Source organism: Belonocnema kinseyi, chromosome 6, assembly GCF_010883055.1.
Source record: "Belonocnema kinseyi isolate 2016_QV_RU_SX_M_011 chromosome 6, B_treatae_v1, whole genome shotgun sequence".
Lineage (NCBI taxonomy): Eukaryota > Metazoa > Arthropoda > Insecta > Hymenoptera > Cynipidae > Belonocnema > Belonocnema kinseyi.
This window is the reverse complement of record NC_046662.1, coordinates 60,176,900-60,187,563: the sequence shown is the minus strand read 5'-3', so window position 1 is coordinate 60,187,563 and position 10,664 is coordinate 60,176,900.

Below are 10,664 nucleotides of genomic sequence, written 5' to 3'. Positions count from 1 at the left end.
TAAAAAAAATTCTTCTTTCTATCTCTTCAGTAGATTAGTGGTAAAAGAACCTAACTGGCTATTGGTAGACCTGTGGTTCGTTTCCAAGCGGAGCAAAAGGGGAGGAATCTTTTTGCACAGATAAAATTTAATTCTTTAATTAAAATATCAATTATACATTTTGCATTTTAAATTTCTATTTCTAGAATGAAAATTTAATTACTCATTTGAAATTTAAACTCGTGCTAAAAATTATTTTTGTAAATTATTTTTTTCTTTGAATATTATTAATTTAAATTTAAAATTCATCTCTTTGGTTGAACATATTTCTTAAATTAAACATTTAGGTACTCAACTTTTTATTGAAAAATTACCTTTTTTATCTGAAAATTCGTCTTTTTTTTAATTAAGCTATTTCAGCTCAAGACTCATCATTTTGTTTGAAAGTTTATTACTTTCTGTAAAAATGTAAACATTTTTTGAAAAATATATTTTTTGTTGAAATTTTTTTACTAAAAATGTAACTATTTTAATTAAAGATTCAATAATTTTAGTTGAAAATTCATCTCTGTGGTTAAACATTTATTTTATTTAATAAAAATTGTGCTCTTAAATTCTTTGTTTAATATTGTTCTTTTTCAGCTGAAAATTCATCTTTTCGGTAAAAAATCAATTAATGCAGTTGAAGATTTATTCATTCATTTCGTCATATTTTTTTTATTTGTTGAAAGTTAATTCTTCAAATTTAAAATTAAACTATTATCCAATAAATTGCCTTAAAATCTTCCAGATTATTATTTTTTTATTTTGAAAATCTTTCTAAATATTCTTTAAAATTTCATTTTTCGAATAAAAGTCATTGTTAGTTTCTCAAGAAATTTGTACAGGAACTTTTTGTTCATTTGAAGCTTTTAAAACTGCCTAAATAACTTGTAAAAGTTGTGTTTCAATTATTAAAAAATATACATTGAGTTTTAAATTTTTTGAAGTTTTTTGATGTTTTAAATTACCTTGGATATTCTTTAAAAATTTTAAATATATCTTAAACTTACTTTTACAATGAAAGCTTCTAATGTGTCCCCGAAGGCTTTATATTTTTCTTGCACCTTCTTCCCTATTCCTTTACACCCCCTCTTCCCACTCTTACTTGGTGGGAGGAGGACCTACAGTTTAAGGTAGGTTCCGGTTCACCAAGAGCAACTGCTTTAATTACTTAGAGAAAACCTGTTTCTCTAGAGGTACCGGCTCTTCCAGAGTGCGAGACGGGAATCTAACCTGCAAGCCGACGGAGTGGGTCCAAAGCCTTTGCTTTTGCTCCCACGACTTACTCAATTAGTTTTCAAATTAATAAATATTCAATTGTCATTTATTAATCATATTTTTCAAATATTTTTAACTTTCCTCCCATAGTTAATTTTTCGAAATAAAAAATCATTTTCAATTTTACTAGCAAACTTGAGAATTTTTGTTTTCTAAACACTTTTAAAGCTCATTAAAAATAGCTTCAAAATTTCATTTCTATATCTTCAAAGATGTAAATTTAGTACTTTATTTTTTGAAATCTTTTCCAGTTTTATATTAGGTTTTGAACTTTTCAAAACTTCTTTTAAACTAAAACAGATCTTTTGAAAATTGGTAATTTTTGAAGATTCTACTTAAAATTTATATTTTGTTTTAAATCTGTGCATTTCTGCAATAAGCTACTAGTATTTGAAACATAATATTGAGTATATTTTTCCAATATTTTAATTATTCTGAAATCTTGTTTTTCTGTAAATATTTGTAATTTACATAAAACTAAAAGTGTTCATATGACGTTAAACATCACAATTGAAGAAAAAAACTTGTAGGTTTTTTCTAATACTTTTTAGATTTCTACACCAAAGAGAAAAAAATATTAGTAAAATATCATACAAATTTTTAAATTGCAGTAACTTATACTTTATTGTTAATTTTTTACTTTTCCTACCAAGAAAATGCAAGAAAAAATTAGCTACTTTGATTTAACTTTATTTTTGTTTGTTAAGTTTTGTACATTATTTACAAAAAAGGGCATGTTTTAACAAAAAATTACAATTTTAGAAATGTTGTATTTTCTTGTAAAAAAATGTTCACCAAGGAAACTGTTTCTGAACTAATTATGATGGTCAGATATGATTCGGGGTATCAATTTGTGATTTGTTTATACAAAAAGAATCTTAAATCTAGTTTTTCCTCACGAAATAGATCTAGTGGGTGTTTTTCTTTAGTTCTATTTTATCTAGAAATTTCCTGAATAAATGGACTTTTATTGTTAGTTGATCTAAATCTGCTGTGACAACTTCACCATGCTGAGCCATATAAATTGTTTTGGTGGGTTGTTTTTAATTCGTCCACGATAAACTCATTTCGTAAAAACGAGCAAACCCATTAACGTTACTCCTCTAATTTAATTATTTTAATTATCATAATTTGCCTAAATTGATGATACGGTTTTTTTCTTTCTTTTCCTTTCCTTTTTTCTTGAGTGGCAATTCAATCGTAGAAGACAACATTATACATTCAACATTTTTTGTAAAAAAAATATTTTAAATGTTACTACCTTGGTCAAGCAGAACTTCAAGCAATGAATTAAAGAATTAGAATTAAATATGATTTAAGAAACAATATTTTACAAATTTTTGCTATTTAAGCTTCTATAAATGCACAAATTTATTTGATCGCAAGAAAATATGATTTCTTCTGACTATAAAAAAACAGGTTTTAGATCATATTAAATCGTAGAGAAATTGCCTCACAAGCGAAAAAATGTATCTCAGTTCATTTTTATTCATGAGCATTTTAAATTGGACTCCTAATGAAAATCAAGTTATGTGGTTCGGAATTAATTTTTGTAGTGTTTAGTAGGAAATCAGACATTTTTATTATCACTCCCTACTTTCCTCAGTTTTAGAAATTTAAATCAAATTATTTAATGTTACAATCATGGTCAAAAATACATTGTAACATTTTTTCCCAAATTCTTGGTTTTGAAATAAAATGATATTTAAAGCTGGCGCCAAGCCCCATGAAGTTTAAGACTCCTTTCCCATAAGAAAAAAAGACTTTTTTGTAGATTTTATTCAAAATAGACCATATTTTGGCTGTAATCAAGATTTTTTTTACATTGCTTTTAATTCAAATTGTTTCTAATACATGAAATACTAATTTCTACTGATAATTAAATGTTTATATAATTTGCTTAAACCATTTTTTAAAGCAATTTTCTCTAAGAATAAAAATAGAAAACCGCAGTTTTTCCAAAAAGTTTCTTATTTTTGTCCAATATCTAATACATGTGATTTAACATTTGATTAATATTTAGGAAAAATAATTGTTTGAAGAAATTATTGTTGCTTATAACTATCGTATTCGATATCATTGTCTGATAGTTGTGATTTTTTTCAGAAATTTAAAACTTTTTGTTCACTTTTCACTTAGTGAGGTTATAATTAATGCATTTCAACAAAAATTATTGTTTAAATAATTTATTATTGTTGATAACTACCTTCTATTAAAGAAGTGGTAGGAATTTGTAGTTTTTTCTAAAATACTTAAGTTAAACTTGCATTCTCAGCTCTAAGAAAACAATAAATAAACATTAGGAAGAATAATTTTATAAATAAACTCTTTCTTTGTTGTAAATGTATATTTTTGTGAGATAAAACAAATATTTGAAATATTCTGTAAATTTTCTGTGTGGATCATTATCAACGTAAATTGTTCTTGAAGTATGTACTAAGAGCCATTTTTAAAAATTAATATTAAAATTGTAAATTTGTGCCTAACTTGAAATAATTATTAATTCGCTAAGTAAAATGTTGAAAAAAGTTTTAAAATTCGGAAAACCACGCAAGTGTCTAGCAATTATCGGAGGAAAGATAAGTATAAACAATAATAAATTGTTTAAACAATTATTATTTTCAATAGTTTTTAACAATATTAATTCGCTTAATCAATTATTTTTGTTCAATTTCAATAATAATTACCAAACTCCAAGTAAAAAGTTAATTTTTCTTTAATATTTTAGACTAAATCACCACTTCTTAAAATTATTCAAACATAATATTATTTTAAATAATAATAACTTGTACAATTTAGTAATTTTGTTAACTTACGTTAATTATTTATCTTACTGTAATTTAAAATTGGAAAAAGCAAAAATTTTATGTGAAAACTGCAGCTTTATAGCATTGTCCAAGAGAATATTATTAACAATAATCATGTAGAGATATAATTATCATTATAAAGTAGTATTTTATGTATCAGAAACACTCTAAATTAAAAAATATATTTATATAATTAGCGCCAAAATCTCGCAATTATGATATTATATAATACTATATTATAAAAAAATTCTTTTAAAGACATCAACTATTTTTAAATGAATAAAAAAGATCTGAAAATACTATCAGATAATATAAAAAACCCTTCCAAAAAATCAAAATTAAAAACAAACTAATTTGATATATTCTATTGCTTTTAGTGAATATTGACTTGAGTATAAATAACTGTTATTTATGCATATAGTAATTAATTACACAAGAAATAATTCTGTTTTATTTGTCAGACAATTAAATCTTTCTTTGAAGCATTTAATAACTTCGTGACAAGAAGTATTTTCCGGCGCACAAACACTAATCAAATGTTCAGAATTTGCTGAATCTGGAGATAAAAAAGAGAAATATAGGTCCACAATAAATTTAACTTATAAGGGAAACTTTGAAGAAAATTTATTATGACGTAATACTTGCAATAAAAAGAAGTTATAGTATAAAATAAAAAACGAGATCGCAATAACAAGAAGTCTATTTCAACTTTACCTCATTTAATCCCAAACAATCATTTTTTATCCTGGATCAAAACCTAACAACCAATTAAAAACATCTGAACTTTTAATTTCTTTTTAATTTTATACAATATTTTGTTCTGCTCAAAGTATACATTTCTATAGCAATCTAATTGTTACGATTTTTTAAATCCTTAATTTCGAGCTGAAATTATATACTAAAAGATAATTCAAAACTTCGTATATTTGAACAATCAAAAATGATTTGATAAATTCCCGGAAATAGTTTAAAATTTTTTAATATTTTTAATCGGTTAGAAACTCCTGTAATTCCTAAATATCTTTTTTAGTTATTATAATTTCCCCTACAACTTTTTTAAAAATATGCACAATGAAAAGAATTGCTTTAAAATCTTCCAGATTCCTTTTTAACACATTTTTAAAATAATTTTAAAAATGGTTTAAAATATTTTTGAATATTCTCTTGAAGTTAATCTTTTGAGACGAAAAATGATTCAAACTTTAAATAGGAATTTAAAGAACATTTTTTTCCCCTTGAAATATCTCAAAATACTTCTTTCCCAAATCTTAAAAACATACATTTTCTTAACAATGTGTTAACAATCGCTTTAAACTTATTTACAATGTTTGGGGACTGTAATAATTTTTTAATATTTCAAAAACTTCTAAACATTCTGAATATCTTTTGAAATTACTAGGATTATGTCAAAGCAATATTTGAACAAAAAGTGAATTTTGAACGAAACATTTTAATTTTCAATGAAAAAGATGAATTTTAAACAAAAAATGTAATTTATCATTGACATTTTGACCAAAAATATGTTAATTTTAAATTAAAAGCAGTTACATTCATAAAAAAATTCCCAAGAAAATAGTTAAAACTTTAATGAACAACGATCAAAAGTCAAGAAAGAAAAAAAATATAAAAAAAAGAACAAACTATTTCTGTTTAAATCCTAGAAATAGTATAAGAAAGCCTTGTTATTTTATGAGATTTTACCTAATTTCAAAACTATTTTGAGCCAATTAAAACATATTTAAGATATCTAAAAGTTTAAAAGAGATCGATAAATGTTTTCTAAATATTCCGCAAACCTTTCAGAGCCTAAAAATATTTTAAATCTCTTTTAAACGTCTAAAATTCTTAAATATCTTTTAAACCAAAATCCTTAAAATCCCCTCCAAATTGTATTTGAAAATCGGAATTTTTAAAAAGTTTTTGTGGTCTTTTCAAATTTTAGATTATCTTAAAAATTTTTCAGAACTTCTAAATATTTTTTAGAATTATTATTATTATTATTATTTTTCAAAATAAAAAATCAATTGAAATTTTCCCAGGAGCGTCTAGAATTTTTGTTTACTCTTAAAAGCCTTTAATTCAAACATTATTTTTGTATCTTTTAAAAAGCCTTTAATATCTCTGAAACTTACACGAATTAAAAGAAATTTTTATCACCTTGCGAAATTGAAAAATGTTTCTTAAAAATTTTCATTATTTTCTCCAAGATTTGTTAAACTTTTTAAATCCTACTAATATGTCTTGAGATCTGCAAAGTTCTTTTTCGATATATTTTGAATTTTTCAAACTTACAATTATTCTTCAAAAATCAAATCATAAAGATGAATAATTTTTCCGGAAATCTTATTGTTGGTACCGGTAATGTTTTGTTTACCGTCACCAACAATTATTTTCACCGGTATCGAACTGACAGTATATACAATTAGTAAGTAAGATACTTTAATTGACTGTGCATTATTTTATTTTTCTTATTTCTTAAACCTGTGATAATATTTACAAATTATAGTGTGGTAGCAAAGTTTTAAAATCACAATTATTGTCCAATAGTAAAAAAAATAATTTAAATTTTCTTTTGATCAATAGAGTTTAGAAAAATTCAGAAATAAATATCATAAAATAAAATAAATCATTCAGAAAATGCGATTTACTCAATTTATGCTGTGGCAAAATTGTAATCGTTAATGACAGCTAAATAAATGTTTCGTCATTAAATAGGTTAAGGGGTTATGGATAGAATCATTTTGACATTTTTAAAACATGTGGTCAAAAAGTCAATAAAAGATTTTTTGCCATTTTTATTAACGATTCATTTACATTTCAAATTCTCTACTTTAAAAGTAAATATTTATAATTAAGATTACACATTCCAAAATATTGATTTACAAAAGTTGAGAAAATTTAAAAGAATAAACAGAAAACCACTAAAAATAATATTCACACATTGTCAGAACCAATCAGGATTTGGACAACAAAGTATGAAATATCTCGTGACTACAACTTTCCGAGAAAAAAAATATAGGATGTCCTCATAACATCATCTCCTCTCTCATAAAAACAAAACCGCCAATCCTCACCTTATATTATCCACAATCTTCTCCAGCACGAGGTTAAATCAATTTTCCAAACTACCTAAATAAGTATTACGCTCGTCAGTCACGGATAGAACATTTGTCCGCCGTCCGACAGAGCGTGGCGCTTTTGAGTCCTTTATAACGACTCATAGGGTTGATTCCGTGACAATAGGCGGGGTAAATTTCAAGCCAGAACCTGTTTCGATTCAAGCAAGGCAGAAGAAACAAGCCCGTAAGAGCCAACCCAGCATAAGATGACTCGAACCGGCCGAAAGCTCCGAGCTTACTGAAAGCTCGGTGCCAGGCTTCGATGGGGGTAGCGAAAGTTGGATGCGAGCTTTCTCCGCTTGGCGTGTGTGTTTCTGTGTGAAGTTTACGTGTGGTGGTTCGGCGGTCGAGAGATCGATAAGAGACTACGGTCCCGGACGCAGCATCCCTCGGTGTAACATGCGAAATTTCGGCGGAGATTTTCGAAAACACTTCTTATGACCCTAAGCCAACCGTGGAAACTGAAACAACCCTCGAGTTGATTCAGTCGAATGCCTTTGCGCTCCTAAGGGGTGCAGACGATCTATGAGTTCTGAGAAGAGCCGGAGCGATAAGACAGGAGAAGAAGCGTGTGATGAGATGGTCGTGCGGTGGGATGCCCGCACCGTCGGTCACATCCGGAGGAAAATGCACCCCTGCCTCTAAATAATAATTTTTCTGACTAAAGATTCCTCTTCGACCCTTGGAATAAGAATATAAGTATAAAATATGTGCACTATTAATCAGAATCTTGTGCAGCCCAAACTGGCAAGATCAACTCAAAACAGAGTCTGTCAAAATAAATCTGAACGCACAATGAGTACGTAAGCTAAATAAATTACTATTTAGAAACACAATCCGGCCAGTAGATTATAGGTCAGAAAAGCTGATCTTGTGCTAATTTTTAGTTATTTACCAATGTAAATGTCAAATAAATGATTCTAAATTTACATTTTAATTTTTTTACATTCTCACCCTGATGAGAAGGTATTAGTTTTATGTACAATTTTACAATGACCAGAGTTATAGCAGTTTCAAAATAAAAAAATAAAGAAAACTAAAATAAACATCTTAAACCAAACAACCCATGTAATGAAAAAAAGTCGTGAGAAGAAAACGTTGATTTTTGAAAGCCCTACAAGATTATCAAAACAACTTTTTGAATTTTGACGAAAATTAAAAATTCAAATTTTAATCGTAAAAAAATGAAAACTTGTACATTCCATTTTGCTATCAAACTATGGAGAATTCGAGAACAAATAAGTGAAAATTGCGCGCCCTGAAAAATGTAAAAATTTGTCATTATTCACTTCTCGAAAGTACGCGTAGTTTTTGTTTTTGGTCGCAAAATCATTAAAAAATAAAAATATTGAATTTTTGGACTGAAAACACAAGCTACGAAAAAAATGAGACAAAACTTAAGTTTTGTCTCATTTTTTATAAACAATTGTTTATAAAAAAATTACAAATTTTTTATAATTATTTTTTGATAGTATGCGTGTTGTGTGCTTTTTTCGTAAAAAAATTAAATTAAAAATTAAAAAATAAAATTTTTGTACAAAGGACACAAGCTATGACAAAAAATTAATAGACAAAAGTTAATCTTCCAAAAATTGCGACAACTCATTCGAATTTTTTATGAATAATTTTTGATAGGGTGCGCATAGCTCTGGATATAAGAATATATTAAAAATAATAAAATAAACTTTTTCGAAAAAGGACACAAGATACAATAAAATTTTATTTCACAACATTTTTTGCCTAAATTATATCTACATTGAATATAAACAAATTGAATGTATGGACAAAATACACAAGTTGCAATGAAATGCTTAATAATAATTTTTATTTTAATAGAGTTCGCATTTTTTTAATGATAAAAATCAGACAATGAAAATCCTTTTGTTCCAGTACTATTGCATATTATGAATGGTATAATATAAATTTATTGAAATGATATACACTTTTCATGTCGGTTAAGAATAAAATTTAATGCAAAATAAGAAACAAATTTTCCCCGTCTTTCCCGGTTTCCCGGTCAAGTCGCCACCCTGCGTATGATTACTAAAAATAAATTCAGAGACCGTAACATTTTCAGAAGGTGATACTTTCTATTTAAAAGTTTAAGTTTCAAATTAGGGATTTTCATACTAAAAGTAAGAAACTTTTAAAGGTTATGCCATTTAAGTTCTTTTATACACGTAAAAATAATAAACTAATGTTTTAATTATCACTATAAAAATGAGTAGTTTTGCTGTGCGAATTCTATTTCTGTCAAATATATTTAATGAGCTGTGGAGAGAAATAAGGAATACTAATTAATCTAGATCCCAACATTCTAAGAATTTCGTCATACTTAATTTTTTCCGTTAAAAATTTAAATAAGAAATATCTATCTAAAAACTATTTTTAAATTAATTTACCTTCTTCGTAGTTTCATAATTTAAGTTGTAATGTATAAAAACATTGGGCTCAAAATTGACTCAGGGGCCAAAATTGACATAGGGCCCAACATTGACAAAGGGACAAAAATATAAGCACCTGAATCTACGAAACCCTTTCTTGTAGGTGCTTGCCGCCTACTTAAACTAATTTTTTAAGAATATATTTAAAAAAATTTCGCTAATTTGATTTTTAAGAATTTGTAAATAACATGTAAAATAGTAAACATTTTTATGTTTCTGGGTTCATATCAAAGTAAAAATGTTGTAATATCGCAATGATTTATCGGCATAATTAACCATCTCAGACTAGACTTCAATATCTCTGGTTCAAATTAACGTATCGGCAATTTTCTTTTTTTTTCACTATAGCTAAAAGTCTCACAAAAATGACTATAAAATTAATAAGATGAATTTAAGCTATTACTATATATATTTTCACAAAACTGAAACAACTATATAGCAAGTCGCAAATATTGTCTGGGTAAATAACACCCAGCGTAGGATGAGAGGGTTAGAAAAATTTCTTTCTTTGCTGCAAAAAGTTCTTAAAGTTGAGATGCAAAATATGAAAAAATAATTGAATATGAATAAAATAAATTTTATGGTCGAGTGAGAAAGTTATGATCATTTATATCAACTGAAAAATCAATTTTTATAGTAAAACTTTTCTCATCCGCATAATTTGAAGTTCGTGCAAGAAGATAAAAGATTTCTTAATTAAGGACAAATCGATTTACCCATAATATTCAAAAATTTTATTAAGGCCATGTGACGAGTGGGTCACGTAAACAGATACCTACCTTACCCTCGCTTTTTTTATTTCCCATCTTACTGTCACACCAAGCGCCACATCGAATTGAAAATTTGAGATAATACGAGGGTAGTTCAATAAGTCCTCAGAATGACCAACAGAAAGCGCGCGAATCGCTCCAAATCATCTGTTTTCAGTCAGCACCACTCCCGACTAGATATATGGTGCAGTCACAGTCCACATCTTCTGAGTTTACGTGTTTTTA